The 22565-nt window shown below is 39.1% G+C and overlaps 1 long non-coding RNA gene across 1 annotated transcript; it reads right to left on the bottom strand.

Moving 5' to 3' along the window:
* Positions 1-2041: 2041 nt before the first annotated feature.
* On the bottom strand, positions 2042-22149 carry LOC116547879. The gene is made up of 2 exons (XR_004267220.1): positions 19634-22149; positions 2042-2362 (listed from the first exon to the last, which is right to left on the bottom strand). It is a non-coding gene; the product is annotated as an uncharacterized LOC116547879 (long non-coding RNA).
* Positions 22150-22565: the final 416 nt, after the last annotated feature.

The following is a 22565-nucleotide window of genomic DNA, read 5'->3' as shown; positions in this document are numbered from 1 at the left end:
ACGCTGTATTCTTACAGTTCCCCCCTGTCATTTTGTTCTCTGAAGTTCCTTACATTGTTCGGCAAGGTCTATCTTACTTTCTTTAATTTTTTTAAAGTTTTATCTAAAAAAGAAGCAGCAACTATTTGGGAGAAATGTTAGGATTGTTTTTTCCCGTTACTGAACTTGTCATCCCAGAGGAACTTTGGAACTAGATTGTAAAAATTACTAATGCCATGTCAAAATAATAGCCAGAGTGGGTGGGGAGATGAAAAGACCTAGATTTCAAATGGCTTCTAACATATCGAATGGCTATGTGACATGGGGCCTGTCCCCTCACTACTCCGAGCCTCAGTTTTAGCACGTTTGATGTTGTTTCTTTGGTGTTGGGAGAACCAGGGGGGAACTAGGCCCAGTGTCTAGCATGGCATGTGGCACCAAGTGAGTATTAAATAAATCTTCATTTTTGTTACCATTATTTTCATGGTCAACACTCACTCTTTGAAATTGGAGGGTCATATAAGCTAAGATTTAGTATGAATGTACATCATGGCAGTTCTTAATTATCTGAAAATTATTAGACAATGCTCCCCAAGGCAGAGAACTACTTCTCTTCTCATAAATTCAGAAAGTGCTTAGTATTAGAACATGAACCTGCTATCCAAGAGATATAAGGACACTGAAACATGTTGTCACTGGAAGCCTTGGGAGCTTGGTAGGCGGAGGAAAGCGGAAGTAGATGATCGTCTTGGAAACATCTCTTTGGTATGTCAACAGTGAGAAGAAACTGTGAGATTTGGGAATGTCCATAATAAAGGTTTCTGATGGGCAATTGGGTGGGTTGCTCAGTGTTTCACCGGCCCGGCGTACACTGGCAGCCTGAAGAAGAAAGGTGATGATGAGGCTAGCCATAGCCTGAGATCTGAGGTTGATCTCAGCCATAGCCTGAGATATGAAGTTGGGCTCCAGGGCTCCTGCCAAGTGTCTTGGGCAGTCACAAGATGGCTAAGGGCCTGAGAGGTAAAAGGCTGACACAACAATCTTTAATGTTTCACTGCCTTCTTAATACTGGACTTAGGAAACAAAGAGATGGTAGAAAAGATCCAGTCTCCAAGATTCTTTTCTAGGAGACCCATTTGGTAGAAGCCCAGTGGAATCTCCTGGGATTCTGGGTAGCCCTTGCTCTAATGCCATCAGTCACCATAACCTTTGTCTCAGCCTGCACAATTTCTCTGTCCCTACCTTAAAGTGAACAAGTTCATTCAGGCTGTTTTGTAAGCCTGGGAAGGCTGAAGAATTTTTTATTGAGGGTGAAAAACTGGAGAGGCAATTTGAAGCCACAACCATTGAGTGGCCAAAAATCTCAACAAGATTAGCATACAGGGCTCCCGGGAGGATGGAGTATAAATTCAACTCTGACATGGTTCCCTGGTGACGAAGAAAGAAACTTGAAGGGGGAGGTCTGGAGATGGCAACCACCAGAGGCACCTCCGAAACATTCCCAATGTTTTGAATGTGGAGAACATACTTGGGTGCTGCTCATATATCCCCTAAGATGCGTGGTGGCCTAAGATGCATGGTTGCCACGCGTTGTAGGGGCAGTATAAGCAGCACCCATTTCTCCCAGTTCAAAACCATGAAGAGGATTTCTTCTCAACTGGTTCATCCCCTCCCCCATCCTCCTGTCTGACACCTCCCCCATCTAGCTATTATTTTGACACTCTATTGCCATCTTTACACTTCAGTTCAAAAAGCATGCCCCCTTTATTTCTCAGAGATGACAAGTTGTTTTGCACAAAAGTGGAAAAATAGGAATGGCTAATATTCTACTAAGTAGTTTTTTTTTTTTTTTAAATGTGCTTTTTATCTTGCAATAAGACATTCCAAATTGTTCTGATTATTCTGTTCAAAATGTTTGAATGCTCAAAACGTTTTCAGGAGACCTTCAATCTGAAACCAAGCATTTTCCCTCATGCATTTCAATAGGTGTTTGTCTTACATATAGCAAGTCATTGTCAGTGATGAGCATTTAGAATTAATCACTCCTCATGCCTTTAGTTACATCTTCAAGTTGGAAACTTCAAGATACTTTATTGAAAATACCAAGAGAAAACATGAGCAGGCTTCATTTCTTGTTGTAACAATGCCAGTTTTCCATAATCTGACCTTCACTTCACACCAGTAGACCAGAACCTTTCTTCAAAGCAGTGTATATATTTTTATAGCCTAGATGCTCAAGATGACGACAGAGGATTATCTTCGGTCATTAAAGATGCTGGAACATTCTTTATTACAGATGGAAAAAATAGCCCCGCCGTTAGCTACGATCTGTGCTTGAAGCTGATTTGAGTTGTCTTTTGTTGTCACAAGGTGTGGACTCCAACTGTGGATTATATAGGATTATAAGTACCTACGTTCTTTAGGATCAATATTTAAAAGCAGATTAGATACATGACTCACACATTCTGCAGTCATATTTTGCAGTAAATTAAGAGTCATGTGTGATCACAAAAAATTCAAATATACTTACAAAGAGAAAACGATCTGTGTTCTCTTTCCTGAGCAAGCTGTTGCCCCCCCCCCCACCCCGCCCAGGAAAATTTTTAGATACATTTTTAGATACATTGTTTCAGGGATTTTCTTATTCCATGCTCTTTTGTTTGTTTTATTTAAAAAAAGTCAATGTTGTTTTTAATCCATACATCCTTTTCTTCTAGAATATGAATAAATAAATGGTTACAAGGAACACTGGCATAGCCACAAAATGCCAATGTCAAATGCAATCTAGTTTGACAGTAAAGCTTTCATTTAAGCTTTGTCTCTTAAGCACAGAATGTACAATGCTAAATTTAAGACAAAGATGCAAAACTACATGTAATTAAGAGTCTAATTCCAGCTTTGACGTTTGGCTGCTAACAACTTTCAAGCCCCACGCCTGCCCTTTCCTTTTGGTTGCACATCTGGACAAGCTGATCAGAAAGTCCCAGTGCGCCAGTGTGAAGTTCAACCCATGACATGTGCAGTCTGTGTGCAGGAGCCCTGCACTCAGCCCCACGCTCTACCGGCAGTAAAAACCCCAAGCTAGTCTCCTTTCCCTGCTTTCTCAAGCCGCTTTGGACTTCCTTAGGTTCCTACTCTGCTCTTTCTAGAAAGCCTCATTACATAACAAACCTTTCTATACCCTCTTGATATGTGTGTGTGGCATCATCACTGTTGGGGGGGATTCCATCCTGCCTCTGCAGGGTGATAAAAGAGTGTGATCCCATTAAAACATCTTAAATATGCCTTCATATCAATCACTAAAATGTGAGCAGGAAAAAAGCCACAAAGAAATAGACTAAATAATTCACAGCAATTTTCCGGGCAGTAGGATACGGGTGCTTGCTTTCCTCTTCATGTTTTTCTGTATTTTCTGAAATTTCTGCTATAAAAGTATATTTTTATAAGCAAAAGCAATGTAACACGGAAGTGAGTAAAAAATGTTCTGCCTTAAAAGAATTAAAATGCTCAAATCATTTTCATTAGTTTTTAAAAATTTACCTAATCCTGAATTACAAATACAAAAAAACAATCAACCTTACATGACCCATTCTTCCTCTCTCTCTTAAAAAGAAAACAAAGGAAACTTAAGTACAAGTGACTTTTCACTCTTGAGTCAAGTTGTAATCTAATCTTTGAAGTTATTTGGATCTAACTCAGCATGGGAAAACATATTTCTGCTAAAAATACCATTATCCTCAGGACTTAAAGGCTGAAGCAAACTCATTTAAACCTAGAACTATTTAAAATCTTAATTAAAAAGGTATTAACATCAGCATCCTGCATGTGCCCATTCCTTGTCTTGCAGATTTTTACCCTAGAAACAGTAGGTCCTGTTCTATATATTTCCTTTTAGATAGATTGGGGTGGCAAAAAGACAGAAACTATGTAGGCCAGACACACATGACCTCCCTGTAGAAGAGGTTTTATTTCCCCCATCTTAGAGGTGAGAGAACTGACATCCAAGGACACATGGCTAAGAAGTTGCGGAGAACCAGGCAACCTGACTTGAAAGGCTCACTTTGTTACCCAGCCTTCCTTACCTCTAGAGAACCCCAATTCAAACTGATTTAAAGGGGCTCAACAAATAATGATTTGACAAAAGCAATGGTCATCAAACTTGCACTTGCACCAGAATCACCTAGAGAGCTGCTGAAACACAGAATTCTGTATCCCAGCACCAGAAATTCTGACTCAGTAGGTCTGGGATGGTATCTGAGAATTATTTCTAACAGGTCCTCAGTGATGCTGATGCTGCTTCCCAGGGACCACACTGAAAACCAGTGAGTAAGAGCAGGAACCTCAACTCTGGGGCTTTCCGAGGCAGGTAGTTCAAGACCTGGATCCGAGAGGCCCTAGGTATTTATCTAATTTATTTGATACCTAAGGCTGCCAGAGGGCCTGTGTAGCCACTGGGCCTTCCAGTCTCATAGATGCAGATGTTCACATGCCAGGAAGTTCCCTCCAAAGGTGCCAGGCTGCCTCCCTTGTCCTCTATTGGCTAGGAAACTCCCCTTCAGTAAAGTTTTACTAGGCCGATGACTCACTTAAGGAAATTTCTTCTCTCGTTTCAGCCCTCAAAAGCCTACATAGAAATAGTGCTCTCAAGGGAGATGTTACAAGGCTGGGAAAAGTAAAGAGAGGAACTGAAGTCTACTTAGACCAGTTGTGGGAGACCAGAGGCCTGTCCTGAGGGCTGAGCAGATTGCACTGTGGGTCTCTGGCCACTTGCTAGCTGGGGCAGTAGTCTTGGGCAGTTTGTTGAGCCACCTCATATGGGAAACGAAGCTTTTCCTTGACTGTCCTTTGGAAAACAATGAGGACTAATTATCAACTGATGCTGTTAGCAGGGAGGAGAAACCTGCTCAATTTCTGAGCCACATTACCTCTTTCAAGTCCCAGAGTGGTTTTCCTTAAATGGCTGGAAACTGGCGGGAAATTAAAGAGAGTCTTAAGAATCTGGGGGAAAAGTGTTATTCCAGAGGGTTAAAAGGTAATGTTCTGACAACCAGTTTTATCTGGCATATGGTAAGATGTCTTGTTAAGTAGTGCTTAGGCAAATGACATTGAATAAGCCCCAAATAAATGTGGGACAATCCTAATTTAGAAACAGATTTTAAGAATCCTCTAGTTGGCTGCCTTCATGTTGAATATTCTAAAATCTCAGTTTTTCCCTTCCCTTTCTGTTCTTTCTTATCAAACCTAGAGACAGTGAATTAGTTTGCTTTTCCGTAGAGGTTAACTTTTGGCCCAGTGGAATTCTGGGTAAGTGTTTCACCATCTCAGAAATGGCCAGCTAAGGCTCTTGGGGATTCCTTGGCCCTGGCACATCCACAGGGAAGCCCTTACCTATCTACACCAGCAAGATTTCCCACTCCGCCACAGGCCAGGAGATGAGTCAAAACTCTGGGCTACAGCCGAACACAGAGTGGACCTGCCGCCACACTCAGCAAGTCCCACACAACCTGCTGATGACAGTTGCTTGGCTCTTGCCAAGGGAAAAATATGTAGATTATAAGCTGGAGTGAGAACAGTGCATGTTAAGTCCTGCCAAGCTGCAGTCATCAGACCACATCTTGCGTGTCGTGAATGGAGCTGTGATGAAAAACGAATCAAGTTCCATCATGCCGTATCTATTAGGTACTCATCCCCAGGGCCCTTCTTGTTCCACCGGCTTAAGTTCCTCTGTGTTATGACCTGAGACTGCAGTTTTGACTTACTCCAAAACCCAAGTAAGCACGTAGCAGACCAAGCAAGTGCTCCAGGTGCTGCTGGGAAGCCTGGAAACAGTAACCCAAGAAAAGAAAGAGAAGGATGGGAAGAAAAGGTAGACAGATGCGAAGACACAGGCGATGAGAAAAAAGTGTGTGTTTGTAAGAACTCTTGCCTTGGGGCTGCAAGCAGGAGCCTGATCCTAGCTATCTGGCACACCTAGGTGGGTCCGCCCAGCACCAGGTGTGAAGTAACCCAGAGAGCCTTGTAAGCACCTCCACCCCTTCTCCCAGAGTTCCTTTTTTGCTCTCAGATGGGGTTAGAAGGCCAAGACTGTGCCGTAGAGAAGCTTCCTTTGATTAGATACTATTTGTATTTGTTGATATTGTTGAAGGAGGCTCTTGGTAGTTTCATTTTATTTCAGAAACTCTTTGGTGCAGCAGAAACTACCATTCAAGAACTTGTGAGAAATGCAGAATCTCAGGTCCCACACTAGATCTACTAAATCAGCATGTGAATATGAGAAGCTCCCATTATTCTTAGGAACACGGAGGACTAACAGCATTGCTTTAAGACCTAGCTCTCAAATGTGGCTAGACTTTGGATCACTTGGGGAGTTTTAACATATGCTAGGCTCCATCCCCAGAGATTCTGATTTGATTTAATTGATAGGGGTTGTGGCCTGGATATCAGGACTTAAAAATGATTCCAAGAGATATCAGTATGCCATAAAGTTTGAGAACCACAGCTTAAAATACCCTTAGATCTTTCTCTAGACCCGTGTTTCTTAAATTGTAAAGGAGATTGAAATAACCTGGAGATCTTACAAAAATTCGGAATCTCATTCAGTAGGATGAATGAGATTGTGTCTGGGCATGGTGGCTGGGCATTGGAGCAACTGAGATTCTTCAGTTCTAATGGGGTTTCTGGTAATGCCAACGATGCTGGTCTAAGGGCTAGATTTTTTAGAAGCAAGACTGTAAGTCATATGACAGTGACCATCTGAAGGGAAGGCAGTTAAATAAACACAGAAAAAAGGACCCAGGCAGCAGGATATGGAAAAATGACCTCAGGATTCACAGTTGAGCAGACCTTGGTTCTGGTTCTCCCCCTACCACACATGGAATCTTGAACAAATTACATAATCTTTCTTTTCCTTTTTCCCTCCCCTCCCCTCCCCTCTCCCCCTTCTCTCTCTCCCTGCACCCCCACCCCATCTCTCTCTCTCTCTCTTTTTTTCTTATAGGGCCTTGCTCTGTTGCCCAGGCTGGAGTGCAGTGGTGCAATTACAGCCTCAACCTTGTGGGTTCAAGCAATCCCCTCACCTCAGCCTACTTAGTAGCTTGGACCACACGCACGTACAACCACGCCCTGTTAATTTTTTGTAGAGACAGTGTCTCATTATGTTTCCCAAGCTAGTCTCGAAGTTCTGGGCTCCAGTGATCCTCAAATGCTGAGATCATAGGCATGAGCCACCATGCCCAGACACAAAATCTTTCTGATTATCAGTGTCCTCAATTTAAAAATAGGGTTAAGATGCCAAGAGCAGTTGCTCAGGCCTGTAATTTCAGCACTTGGGAGGCCGAGGCTGGTGGATCACTTGAGGCCAGGAGTTAGAAATCAGCCTGGCCAACATGGCAAAATCCAGTCTCTATTAAAAAATACAAAAATTAGCCAGTTGTAGTAGTACACACCTGTAATCTCAGCAATCCCAGCTACTTGGGAGGCTGAGACACAAGAATCACCTGAACCCAGGAGGCAGAGGTTACAGTGAGCCGAGATTGTGCCACTGCACTCCAGCCTGAGGGACAGAGAGAAACTCTGTCAAAAAAAAAAAAAAAAAAAAAGCCAGATGCCACCGTGGAAGGCTGAGGCACGCGGATCGCCTTAGGTCAGGAGTTCGAGACCAGCCTGACCATTATGATGAAACCCATCTCTACTAAAAATACAAAAATTTGCCAAGTGTGGTGGCAGGCACCTGTAATCCCAGCTACTCAGAAGTCTGAGGCAGGAGAATTGCCTGAACCCAGGAGGCGGAGGTTGCATTGAGCTGAGATCACGCCATTGCACTCCAGCTTGGGCAGCAAGAACAAAACTTCATCTCAAAAAGAAAAAAAGGAGGGGTAAGAATGCTTAATAGAGATATTTAAAGTTATAATGTGGCCTATTACAGTATTTCCTGTAGGATAACACCAAAACAAGGAAATAAAATAAATTCTACAACTAGAGTTCTACAAACTATTATTCAATAAAACATTCTTGAAATTAAAAAAAAGTTGTGAAATTATATATTGAAACAGCACACAATAAACCTTAAAATAGGAACACAAAACAACAAACAGAAAGATATATTTTAGTTATTACTTGGCTTAAAGAAAAAGAAAAAACGTTCTTAGAAAATCTGGGCAAAAACAGCAAATGATTTATAAGGGAAAGAAAATTAGATGACCATCTAATTTTAAGCCAAAGAAAAACAGAATAACACATTTAAGATACACAAAGAGAGAAAATGTGAGCCAAGGGTTTTATATGTAACTAAACTTACTTTTAAGAAAAAGAGTACATACAAGCTATTATCAACATATAGACTTAAGAGACTATTGTTCTCCCATGAGCTGAGGCTTTCTTTATGTATGTAAATAGAAAACAAGCTTCAGACAACCAAGATGGCTAGGATGACATCGACATAAGTACTGATGGTGGGTATTCAATATAATTACTTGTAGAACTAAGACTAAAGAGTTAAACGGACTAGGATAGAGTCTGCCCTGGCTATATGCTTTGACAGTGTAGACAGTGCAAAAATGAGAAGAACATATGACACAGACATTTACAAACTCTTCTGATGCGGTGAGTTTTGTTATCTTAAGAATATTATATGTGAATTGTTGGATAAAGCAAATAAATGATTATAGATACTTTATCCCATCACCTCTTATATTCTTGAAAAATATGATTATTAGTATGGAGAAAAATTTATACACACACACACACACACACACACACGCATAAGCACTTAAGTAAAAACACAAAGTCTGTACTTGAATTTGAAATTACTTAGAGCACTTGAAATTACTTAGAGTAACAATGACCAACCTGCTAGCAATGATTAGCCCTAACAATCAGGTTGTGGCATTAAAATATTGTTTACTGCTAAAAGACACCATGACTTCTTCGAGAATTGACTAATTTCAGGTTTTGGTTAGAAAGTGTATAAGATAAAGTTGGAACCTCTTGTTATACCATATGGCAAGTAAGCTTTCAGTGATGACTAGAGTTATATCAAAAAAACTTTACTCCTTGAAGTGGCTGTCACTGACTGAAGATTGAGAAACTTGAACCTCAGTAAGGATAAAAACTGCACTGGAATGAAACCCATAACATAGCATGTTTAAATACATGAGTTCGCAATGATATTTAAAAAAAAACTGACTACCTTTGAAGAATAAGAAACCAACTAATTGCCTTGAAAACTGACAAATAAAGGGCTTTCCATTTAATTGTCAGGATCAAGCAAACCCTGGCTTTCCTGTATGTACTTGTCTTAGTCCATGCTGTCCTGACATAACAGAATACCTGATACTGGGTAATTTATAAAGAACAGAAATTTATAGTTCTGGAGGGCAGGAAATCCAATATTAAGGTGCTGGCATTTGTAGAGGAGCTTTTTGCTGTGTCATCTGATGGTGACAGTTCTGGAGGCTGGGAAATCCAATATCAAGGTGCTGGCATTTGGACGGGACCTTTTTGCTGTGTCATCTGATGGTGGAAGGGCAAAGAGCACTCACCCCAAAAGCCCTTTTAGTAAGGCAATAAACCTACACATGAAGCTGGAGCCCTCACAGCCTAATCATCTCTTAAAGTTCCCACCTCCCCTACCATTATATTGACAATTAAATTCTTTATTTCTTTCTTTTGAGACAGAGACTGACTTCGTTGCCCAGGCTAGAGTGTGGTAACACAATCACAGCTCACTGCAGCCTCCAATTCCTGGACTCAAGTGATCTTCCCTCGTTAGCCTCCTGAGTAGCTAGGACCATAGGCATGTGCCACTATATCTGGTTAACTTTTTAAACATTTTTGTAGAGACAGGGACTCACTATGTTGCCCAGCTGGTCTCAAACTCCTCGGCCCAAATGTATCTCCTGTCTTAACTTCCCAAGGTGCTGGGATTATAGGCATAGGACACTACACCTGGTCTGGCAATTAAATCTCAACATGAGTTTTGGAGGGTACAAGCATTCAAACCATAGCAGTACTGTCCTAAATTATTCAAATGCAATTTACCAGTTCACAATAATAACATACTAAAAGAGAAAACTTACATGGTTATCTCAATGGATACAGAAAAGTCATTTTTACAAAATTCAACATCAGTTGCTATTAGAAACCCTCAGCAAACTTGGAATACAAAGGAAATTCCTTAACCTTAAAAAAGGTTGAACAGCCTGCTGCGCAGATGTAGTGGAGAAAGAATGAGTGCTTTCATTCTTAGATTTAGAACTTGTGAGGGATGTCACTCTTACAACATCTACTCAATGTTTTCTTGGAACTTTTAGCAATGCAAAAAGAGACGAAAAAAAGGTATTGATATTGGAAAAGAAGCAGTAAAACTGTCTTTATTAACAGACAATATTATCAGAAAATATTAGATAATTACAAAAAAAAGCTACTAGAACTAACTAGAACTAATAAATAAGATTATCAAGATTTCTGGTTATAAGATCAATATAAAAAATCAATTGCATTTCTATATATTAGTAACAATCCAAAATCAAAATTAAATAACAACACTTAGAATGGCATCAAAAATATGAAACCTAGGGAAAATTCTGACAAGGGATGTTCAAGACCAGTACACTGACAACAAATGCAGAGATATACCATGACAATATTGCTAAGTGAAATGGAAAAAGACCTAAATAGAGAGATATACCATGTTCATGGATCGGAAGATTCAGTATTGTTAAACTGTTTAGACTTTCTTATAGACATTGTCAAACTGCTTCTATAATCATGTGTCAAAAGCTGAGCTACGAGACTGCTGAGCTGCCAGTATCAGATAGATAATTAAGGCAAAAAACTAAAATGAAAGTAAGAGTCAAGACATTAGTCTCTTGCTCTGCTATGATAGCATAAGCAAGAGGGCTAAACTGGAGATCATGCCACTTCCCTTTCATTTATTTTCCCTGTAAAACAGCTCTGGTTGAGGATCAGGTGGGTCAGTGCAGCTATGGGGAACTGTCTCAATGCCAAAGGAGCCCTGTCCCCCAAAAGTCTCTTGATGTACTATGGACCTGGGGACCAGGAGGCAAGAGAAGGAAAGGGGTAGGAGAGAAAAAGTACTGAGCACTAGGTTAGTGTGGAGAAAAGCATGAAGTGTCTCTTCTGCCCACCTAGATAAGGAGATCTTGGCAAAGGCACCTGAGGAAGGCCTCTGCAGAAAGCCCCAATGGAAGGCTCCTAATAAAGAGGCCTACAGGCATCATGCTACCCAACTTCAAACTATATCACAAGACTACAGTAACCAAAACTGCATAGTACTGGTACAAGAACAGACACATAGACCAATGAAACAGAATAGAGAACTCAGAAATAAAACTGTACACCAGCAAACCATCTGATCTTTGACAAACCTGACAAAAATGAGCAATGGGGAAAGAATTCCCTATTTAATAAATTGTGCTGGAAAACTGGCTAGCCATATGCAGAAAATTGAAACTGGACTCCTTCTTTACAGTTTATATAAAAATTTAGTCAAGATGGATTAAAGTCTTAAATGTAAAACCCAAAACTATAAAAACCCTAGAAGAAAATCTAGGCAATACCATTTAGGACATAGGCATGGGAAGAGATTTCATGACAAAAATGTCAAAAGCAATTGCAACAAAAGCAAAAATGGACAAATCGGATCTATTAAACTAAATACTTTCTGCACAGCAAAATAAACTATCAGCAGTGTAAAGAGACATTCTACAGAATGGGAGAAAATTTTTGCAATCTATCCATCTGACAAAGGTCTAGTATTCAGAATCTACAAGAAACTTAAACAAATTTACAAGAAAACAAACAACTCCATTAAAAACTGGGCAAGGGACCTAAACAGGTACTCCTCAAAAGAAGACATACATATGGCCAACAAACATATGAAATAAAGCGCAACATCACTGATAATTAAAGAAATGCAAATCAAAACCACAATGAGATCCCATCTCATGCCAGTTAGAATGGTTACTATTAAAAAGTTAAAAAACAACAGATGCTGGTGAGGTTGTGGAGAAATAGGAATGCTTTTACACTGTTGATGGCAGTGTAAATTACTTCAACTATTGTGGAAGACAGTGTGGTTATTCCTCAAAGACCTAGAGGCAGAGATGCCATTTGACCTAGGAATCAATTACTGGTATATACCCAAAGGACTATATAACTTTCTATAATAAAGATACACTCATGTGTATGTTCATTGCAGCATTATTTACAATAAGAAAGACATGGAATGAACCTAAATGTCCATCAGTGAGAGACTGGATAAAGAAAATGTGGCACATATATGCCATGGAATACTATGCAGCCATAAAAAGGAACAGAATCATGTCCTTTGAAGGGACATGGGTGGAGTTGGAAGCCATTATTCTCAGCAAACTGATGAAGGAAAAGAAAACCAAACACTGCATATTCTCACTATAAGTGGGAGTTGAACAATGAAAAATCCTGGACACATAGTGGAGACCAACACACACTGGGGCTTGTCAGGAGTGGGAAATGGAGGAGAGAGAGCATCAGGAAGAATAGCTAATGAATGCTGGGCTTAAAACCTAGGTGATGGGATGATCTGTGCACGATGACAGACATTTACCTATGTATCAAACCTCACATCCTGCACATGTAGCCCTGATACATAATTAGGTGGGGAATGCAGACACATGTAAGAGCATGGTTAGCCAGATGGGCCTGAGTCTGTGACTGCAGATCCCTTTGGAGACTGCAATGCTCTGGCTGTGCACCAAGTCTGATGTTGGGGTGATCAGCATCCTCCCTTGAGACCTGCCAGGTAAAGCTTTTGTAATTGCCTATAGTAGGACCTGAAAAATCACATGTAGACTTTTGGCTAGGAGCCAGACTCCATAATAAAGAGATGCACAGAATCCACAAAAGCCAAAACAACCAAAAAAATTTGGAGGGCTAAAATTACATTATGTTAAATTCATAGGCATGAAGTTGTCCATGAGTATTTCCTGCAGTTATATTCTCTCTCTCATTTCTGATACTGGTAATATTTGTCTCTCCTTTTTTTTCCCCCTTAGTAGTCTGGATAGAGGTTTACTAATTATATTGACTCCACTGAAGAATCAAATTTTTGTTTTATTGACACTATTGTTTTTGTTTTCTATTTCATTGATTTCTGCTCTGATCTTTATTATTTCCTTTACTCCTACTTATTTTTGGGTTTATTTTTCTCACTTTTTTCTAGTTTAAAAAATGTGATAACACAACATGAGACATACCCTTTGAACAAAATTTTAAGTACATAATACAGTATTGTTGATTATAGCACAATGTTGTGTGGCAGAGCTCTTGAACTTATTTATCTTGCATAACTGAAACTGTATATCAATTGAAAAACAACTCTTCATTTCATCCTCCCCCATTCCCTGGCAACCGCCACTCTGCTTCTGAATTTGATTATTTTAGATACCTAAGTGGAATCACGCAGTACTTGTCCTTCTATGACTGGCTTATTACACATAGTGTAATGTCCTCAAGGTTTACTCATGTCATAGATGGCAGGATTTTCTTCTTTTCTAAGGCTGAATAATATTCCATTGAATGCATGTACCATCTTTCTTCTCTTCACCCATTTAGATTGTTTCCATATCTTGGCTATTAGGAATAATGTTGCAGTGAACATGAATGTTCATATCTCCTTGAGATCCTGATTTCAATGCTTTTGGATAAATATCCAGAAGTGAGATAGCTGGATCGTATAGTAGTTCTATTTTAACTTTTTGAAGAACCTCCATACTGTTTTCCAAGCAGCTGCACCATTTTACATTCCTACCAACAGTGTACAAGTGTTCTAATTTCTCCACATGGTTGCCAACACTAATCTTTTTTTTTTTTTTAATAACAGACACTTGTCAGGTAGAGGGTGACATTTTACTGTGGTTTTAATTTGCATTTCCCTGTTGATTACTGATGTCGAGTGTCTTTTCATATGTCTGTTGACCATTTGTATGTCTTCTAGTTTTTTAATGGAAACTAAGATCATTGATGTGAGATCTTTCCCCTTTTCTATAATAATATAGGCATTTATAGTACAAATTTCCTAGGAAATACTGCTGTAGCTTAATTTCAAAAATTTTGACGTTTCATTCCCATTTTCATTCAGTTCAAAATACTTTTGAGTTTCCCTTTTGACTTATTCCTTGACCTGTGGGTTATTTAGCAATCTGTCAGTATCCTCAATAGTTCAAGATTTTTACAGATATCTTTGTTATCAATTTCTAATATTACTCATTGTAATCAGAGCTCATACTTTATATGGCTTGAATCCTTGTTAATTGGTTGAGACTTGTATTGTGACACAAAATATGTTCTATACTTGCAGAAGTTCTGTCTGCACTTGAGATTATGTATTTACATTTCTAATCCTGCTTGTTGCACTATTGTCACACATTGTACTTGTACTTCTATATAAACCTCATGATTATTTTTGTTTTACATTGTTTACTTTTAAAATAGATTTAAATAATAAGAAAAAAAGCCTTTATATTTACCCACATGGTAATTAATTCTAGTGTTCTTCATTCTTTTATGGAAATACAAATTTCCTTTTAGGGCAATTTTTCTTCTGCTTCAAGGACTTTGTTTACCATTTCTTTTGAGGCATGTCTGCTGGCAATAATTTCAGCTACTGTTATGTGTAAAAAAAATCTTTATTTCATATTCATCTTTGAAAGATATTTTTACTGGATAAAGAATTCTAGATTGACAACATTTTTCTTTCATTGCTTTAAAGACATTGCTCTACTGTCTTCTAGCTTGTAATATGTTTTTGTCCTTAATCTTGTTCCTCTCTATGGATAGAACTTTCTGGGCTGCTTTTAAGATTTTCTTTTTATAACTAGTTTTAGCCAAATTTATTATCACTTGTCTTCTTGTAACTTTCTTCATGTTTCTTGTGCTTGGGGCTTGATCTTCTTGGACATGAGAGTTTTATTTTTCATCAAATTTAGAACATTTTGCCATTACTTTTTGAGACATCCTCCCCTGCTTCCTTTGGAGATTTCAATTACAAATTGAAATATTATGTGGTTTAAAGGTGACATACATCTAATCGACTATCTTTTTATTATTTTATTTTTAGTTTTTATCTTTCTGTATTTCATTTTGGATAGTTTCTATTGCAATATCTTCACGATTCACTAATCTTTTCTTCTAAATTGTCTATTCTGATGTTAACATAAGCAGCTCCTTTTCATCTTAGACACTATTTTTTATACAGAAGCTTTTTAATATCTTCTATGTCTGTACTTAACATGGCCAATTTTTCCTTTGGCTTCTTTAATAAATAGGACAAAGTTATAAAAAGTAATGTTCTTGTTTATACATTCTGTCAGCTGTGTCATTTACAGTCCCTTTTGATTTATTAATTTTGTTCCTGTCATGAGTCTAATTTTCCTGTGTCTTAGCATGTCTGGTAATTTTTTATCAAATGCCAAATATTGTATATTTTGCTTTGAGAGCTGGATATCTTTGTATGCTTAGAGTCTTGAGTTATGCTGAAACAAAGTTAAGTTACTTGGCAGACATTTAATCCTCTTGAGCCTTGCTTTTAAGCTTTGCTAGGTAGGACCAGAACAGCATCTAGTTTACAATTAATATTCCCTCCCGAGGCAAAACCCTTTTAAGTATTCTACCCATGAATGCTGGTAGGAACAGCCACTCTTCCTGGCCTGTGTGAGCTCAAGAGATTACTCCCTCTAATCCTTCTGAGTAATTATTTTTCAGCCTTGGATAAGTTCCTCACATGCATGTTCTGAGAAAAGCTCCCAGCTGAAAAGCCAAGGAGATCTTTTGCAGATCTTTAGAGTTCCCTCTACGCATCTCTCTCCTCTCTGGCTCTCTGTCTTGTGAACTCTTATCTTGGCTTCCTGGAACTCCCAACCTCATCTCTTCAACTCAGCAAGAATACCAGGTTCCTACTGGGTCCTTCCTTCTTATGTTACATCATGGAAACTCCACAGGCAGCAAGTTAGGGCAACTGTAAGGCTCATTGTCCTTAGTGCTTGATGTCCTATATCTTGAGAACTATTAGTTTGTAGTCTAGATTTTGAGTTGTTTCAGATAAAGGGTAAATGGGCAAATTTGATTTTGGTTATTCCATTGTCTTAATCAGCTCAGGCTGCTAGAACAAAATTTAGCAGCAGGGTGGCTTAAACTACAGAAATTTATTTTTCACAGTTCTGGAGGCTGGGAAGCCCAAGATGAATGTGCTGGCAAGGTAAAATTTATTCTGAGACCTTTAATCTTGCTTTATAGTGCTGCCATCTTGTTATGGGCTCACATGACCTTTGCTTTGTGTGTAAGAAGAGCGAGAAGGAAGAGAGCTTTAGTCTCTTTCTCTTCTTATAAGGACACAAATTCCATCATGGTGGCTCTACCTTGATGACTTGATTACCTCTCAAAGGACCTGCTTTCTACACCATCACTTTGGAGGTTAGGGCTTTAACATATGACTTTTGGGAGTAAGGCACAAACATTCAGTCCATCTTGGACAGACATGGAAATTTATTCAAATGGTGTTTTGAGGAAGACTATCTCTGCAAGATATTAATAGTTTGTGTATATGTGATGTTGAGAATCTGTGCGTTAAATAGAGTTATTCGGGTTATTTATTCAGAGTCTATAATGGACTAATGTGCAATATAAATCTACATGAGGAAAATAGAGTATAAAACATTTTATTTATTTATTTTTTATTTATTGATTGACTGAGATAGAGTCTCACTCTGTCACCAGGCTGGAGTGCAGTGGCATGGTTATGGCTCATTACAGCCTTGCACTTCTGGGCTCAAGCAACCCTCCTGCCTTAGCCTCTCAAAGTGTTGGGATTACAGATGTGAGTCTGCATGCCTGACCTCCCAGATTTATTAATCATGAAACCCTCAAAATGGCAGAGCACTTCTGATGGGTCTTATTGTTCTGAGCCTGCCATTTTGTGCATTATTTGAATACATACCTATTAATTGTATGACCCTTGATGATAAGAATGGATTCTCTTTTTCTTAATGAAGTGTTTAGTATTAAATATTCTATATGCATTATCTCATTTAATCTTAGAGTAACCAGCCCTATTTGGTACTGATTTACATTTTATAGATGAAGAAATCAAAGCTTACAGGTTAGGTAATATCACCAAGGTCACATGGCTAACAAATAGTAGAGCTGGAATTCAAGTCCATGCCTGGTAGAAGCTAAAAAAAAATATGAAAATATTTATTTGCAACAATAGTGACTATTCCTTTTGTCTTCAGTCCAGGTGCTACTAATAAGCACAGTTCTCTACAAAGCATGGATATAGAAACTCTCCCCTTCCCTTTCAATTACCTCTCTCACATGGAATAGGTGTCTGCTGGTTACTTAGGAGTGGAGAAAGACCTGAGAATCTGGGAGGTGTCCTCACATAGTGGTTGAGTATTTATATTGGTAAGAGAAGTCTGGAAGGTGAAGCAACGTGTTGTTCCTATTCTCTGGTTGAGGCCACAGACATTGTCTTAGGGCCGAAGCACTAGTTTGGCCTTCTGTTGAGGAGAGTATAGTTTCTATTGCTCATACAGTGCTCCATTACAACATTTCTGTGTTTGGCCACTGTCAAGTCTGGCTGGCAGACTTGGGCCGAATGAGGGATGAAAGATGTAGGCAAACACAGGATTTTTGCTTGGTTGCAGGGCTAGAGGGATTGCAGTGTACTGACCCCGAGGGAAGTGCTGTGGCCCCCAAGGTCAGTGACCCTCATATTTAATAAGTACAGGTTTAATGACAAAGATCCTGAGTAAACACCATTTGTGGGTAATTAACCTTGCTGATCCCCTGAGTAGAGAGCAGTCATGCCCATGGATGATCAAAGGTTGGTTTCCGGGCAAATAGGTAAACAAGCTATTTAGATAAACTCCTCTACATTCCCTTGTTATCTGCTCTTTGCTATTAGCTTGAGGTAAGAGGATTAGGCTACCTTCAGCCACAACTCTCCCAAGGCTTTTGCAAAACCTTTCCGCCTTCCAAGAAGGTTTGTGTTTTTCTATAATTTTTCCCACGACCCTGACTGATCCCCTACAGGCCACCAGCCTGGCATTATTCAGACCTCTGACAGAGTTGGGGACCACTCTCAGGGTGAAGTTCTATTTGCCATCCTCAGACCCAAATCTTTCTTTCCAGACATGTATTCAGTTCTTTCCATTTTCATTAGGCTCTCACACATGAAATACTCATTCACCTAATTTTCTCCTACACTAGGGGAGGAAGTCCATCAACATAAAAAATAGTATGACTCTCTCTCCGTCTCTCCTCTGTCTTTCCAGTGCACTCTCCCCACCTAACCCTCCCATGGATCTGTCCATCACCCAATTCTTTGGTGGAGTATCATGAATGTGTTATGGGTGCAAATTAAGTTGTATATCAAAAATAATTTGTTGCTTTATATTTCAAGAAAGCTTTGCAGTGATTCCACTTAAAAAGGAGGAATTATTTTGTCTGAGTAATTAAAATAATCCCTCCCCATGCCAGGAGTAAGTAGAAACAATAAATAGGCAGAAGTCAGAAGAGGACGAGAGGAGAACCAAATTCAGTAGATGGGAAAAAATAGGTGAGTCACCAAACTAGCATAGTAATAGAGCAAAGACTACCATAACTCCTGCTGTCTAAGAAGCAACTGACTTTAATTAGACCATATCAGGCTTCCTGAGCCAGTAGGTACCCCTCCCCAGAGATAAATGATCTAGATCACAGCAGTAGAGTTTATTGCTCAGTCACCTCTGAGGGGATGGCTCATCTACACATCCCCGTTTACTCTACTCCTTATCAGAACTTACTCTGCAGGCATCAATTACCTAAAATCTTTTTTCCCTTAATCTGACCTAATTTTCCCCCCACCTCCCTCATCCCCAAATTCCTCTCCTTAATAAACTATTCCCCCCTAACTCTTTGGAATTCCCAGCTCTCAATATGAGATCAATAAAATTCTGGGTTTTTCAGTCTCTTTTCTGGAGATCTATTTACAGTCTCACTTAACTATAAGCAGGCTATATCTTGGGGACATGGTTTCTCTGAAGCCTTTCCAAATCTTTTTTCTCTCCTCCCCCAAAGTGCTTCAGCACCAACCTTATTCCTCAATGCTAATTTTAGAGTGTTATTCCTCCTTCTCTCTTGCAAACCCCTTCTGCTCCTTTGAGGTTCATGCCATCTGGCTATACTACTCTTCCCCCTCCATGCTGCTGTCACCTAGTAGTAGTCTCTGGGTCTTTCCTTCTCATTCTCAGGGAAGTGAGCTTGCAACTAAGTTTTCTTCTTTTCCCTACCCTACTCCTGCTGTTCTTTGTGACTTCAGGATGTATGCTAGTGATTCATCTAACACCATGACTCTTGGTTTTTTGACTTCCTCATATTTTCAATGATATTTTCTTCTACCCTATTGCAGCTATCCATATGCCTTAGATTTTTGCATCAAGAAAAATGGCACCATCTCCAAAATTTCAAATGCAAATATCGCATTCTGACTACCAATATTAACCTTCCAGGTCTTATGCCTTCAAAATTACCCTTCTCTCAGAAATGCTTTTACTTTTTTGTTGTAACCTTTAATCCATCCTCCTCTTTATCCATATCGATCACAACCCCCCCTTACCTTTTATTTCTCTTCTTTGATAGTTTACATTCCATGACCCATCATTATAGGTTCTTCCTTGCAAACCTCAACTCTGTCCTGCTGAATGAGATTTGGAGTCGAATAAATAGCACTCTTCTTCCTGCCTGAGTTCAGCAGTACTTGAGAGAGAAAATTAAAATCTAGGCTGATGAAAGAAGATGATATATCATCTTTCTTACTGATAAAGTTAATCCCAAGGGATGTGACTTAGTTTAACAGCAAGGACTTTTAAAAACTGAGTTAGTCACAGGCTCCTGAACAACTACAACCCCTCCCCACCCCCAATTCCATACTATGGGATCTAGACTTTGTAAAGGTCAAGGACTAGAGGAGCACTGCAGAGCAGTTCACTGTGGGCAGCCGGATTCCAAGAAAAAGATGAGAGATGGAGGTTGGCTTTAAAAGCCCATTCGCATATCCTGACCTCATCAGTAATACAATTCATTCTTCTCCAGGGGAGGAGGGAGTGAGAACCAGCTATCAGCCAAAATATTACATTGATAAAGATCTTAAAATACTTGTTAAACTTATTCAAAAGAGTACATTTCATTTAAAATTAGGTGAGCTGTAACACTTTTATATTTAATTGCAAGTTCTAGTCAGTAAATAAGAAATTAAAGAGAAGCAATAGGCATACATATTTGAAAGAAGCATACTTTTCTATTTATAGAAAAGTATTTATATTTATTTATTTACATCACTCAGGGAAGCTTCAAAAAAGGATAGTAGAAGTAGTAAGTTCAGTAAAGTCTCAGGATACAAGGTCAATTACACCAGTGAGATCCTTCCACATGGAAGGAAACCTTAGAACTTGGTAATATACTTCCCCTCTTCCTCCATCACACTTCCCCAACTTTCTGTGGTCTTTTCCCTGTCAGCACCAGAACAGTAGAAGTTAGTATTCGAAATACTTTTATATATTTTATCTTACTTGTGTAGACCCAGAAAATCTGAGACAGGTTTCCAAGGTGGTTGGGATGCATATTAGGGAGGCATGAAACATCAATCAAGCACATTTAAGGAAGCCATTGGTTTGGTCCAGAAAGGTGGGACAACTCAAGGTGGGAGTTGGGGAGGCTTTCAGGCTATAGGTAAATTTAAACATTTCCTGGTTGACAATTGGTTGAGTTTGTCTGAAGACTTGGGATCAACAGAAAGGAATGTTTGGATTTGTGGAGACCAAAGTTGTATCGTGCGGATGAAACTTTTTAGCTAGCAGGCTTCGGAGATAATAGGCTCTAAAATGTTTCTTATCAGACTTAAAGTCAATGTTGGTGTTAATGCTGGAGATGTATAATGAGGCAAGTCCAACCTCACTTCCCTTCATGGCCTGAACCAGTCTTTCAGGTTAAGAGCCCTGGCTGAAGAGGAAGTCCATTTAGATGGCCGGGAGATCTTATAATTTTATTTTGGTTTACATTAGATCATTATCAAAACCACACAAGAGAAATTAGACAGGTAGAACCATCTATTTTATAAAAAAGGTTATTAAGACAATGTGAACTTATTATTTTCATATGTTACAGTTAATACAGTAAACTCAATTTAGCTGAGAGGAGATGGATTAATTGCCTCCTTTTGCTGTCACAAACTATCAACCACCCAGGAGCTTAAAATAATACAACATTATTATCTTACAGCTCTGGAGGTCAAAAGTCCTACAATCAAGATGTCAGTAGGAATGCATTCCTTCTGGAGGGTCACATGGAGATTCCATTTCCTGCCAGCTTCTAGAGGCTGCCTGTATTCCTTGGCTCATGGCCCCTCCCTCCATTTTTAAAGACAGCTGTGTGACACCTTCATATCCCTCTGTGACTCATACCCTCCTGTTTCCCTGTTTCACTTTTAAGAACACTTGTCATTACCTTGGGCCCACCTAATAATCTATAATAATCTCCCCATCTCAAAATTGTTAATAACATCAGCAAGTCCCTTTTGCCTGTAACGTAACACATTCAGAGTTTTCAGGAATTAGAACATGAATATCTTTGAGGAACCATTATTTTTACTATCATAGGAAGGATGGCACCATTACTTTAAGAAAGAGGTGCTAAGATTCTATTGTTGTAGAGGGCACTGTCTCTTACCATATTTGAAAGGCAATCACACAAATACTCATATACATTGAAGGTCCAGCACAATACTTACCTTGCTCAGAGTTAAGTATTCAATATTTGTTGAGTAAGTATATGTACACTACATATCTAAGAAAAAAGTTTTAAGTATAAATAATAGATGAAGAAGTAATTTAAAAACCACTTTCTAATTAATATGACAAAGGCATTGATAATACCCAAAGCCAACTGTTTAAGTTAAAGGGAAGCCATGTGAATGATCAGCAACATAAAAATCTATCTACTCTCTATGTCAGTATTTCTCCTCACCTCTTTCTCAATCTGTCTAACTTTCCCCTACTGTTTTTGTATGTATGTATGTATTTATGCTTTTTTGTGACAGTCTCACTCTGTCACCCAGGCTGAAGTGCGGTGGCATGACCTCGGCTCACTGCAACTCTCATCTTTCAGGTTGAAGTGATTCTCCTGCCTCAGTCGCCCAAGTAGCTGGGATTGATTACAGGCATGTGCCACCATACCCAGCTAATTTTTCTTTTTCTTTCTTTTTTCCTTTTTTTTTTTTTTTTTTTTTTTTTGTATTTTTAGAGACAGGGTTTAGTAGAAACAGAGATTGGTCTCGAGCTCCTGACCTCAAGTGATCTACCCACCTCGGCCTCCCAAAGTGCTGGGTTTATAGGCGTGAGCCACAATGCCCAGCCTCCCCTACTGTTTTATACCTAAATTGGCCAAACTATTGTTCATAAATACTTAAAAATATTTGTGGCACTTATTCAAGAAATAAGGACATTTCATTTAAAATTAGGTAAGCTACGACACTTCTGTATTCAATTGCAAGT

Source organism: Sapajus apella, unplaced genomic scaffold (genome assembly GCF_009761245.1).
Source record: "Sapajus apella isolate SASKATOON/1434 unplaced genomic scaffold, GSC_monkey_1.0 scaffold5, whole genome shotgun sequence".
NCBI lineage: Eukaryota > Metazoa > Chordata > Mammalia > Primates > Cebidae > Sapajus > Sapajus apella.
The sequence above is the reverse complement of the archived record's forward strand: the minus strand, read 5'-3'. Positions and strand labels throughout refer to the sequence as shown.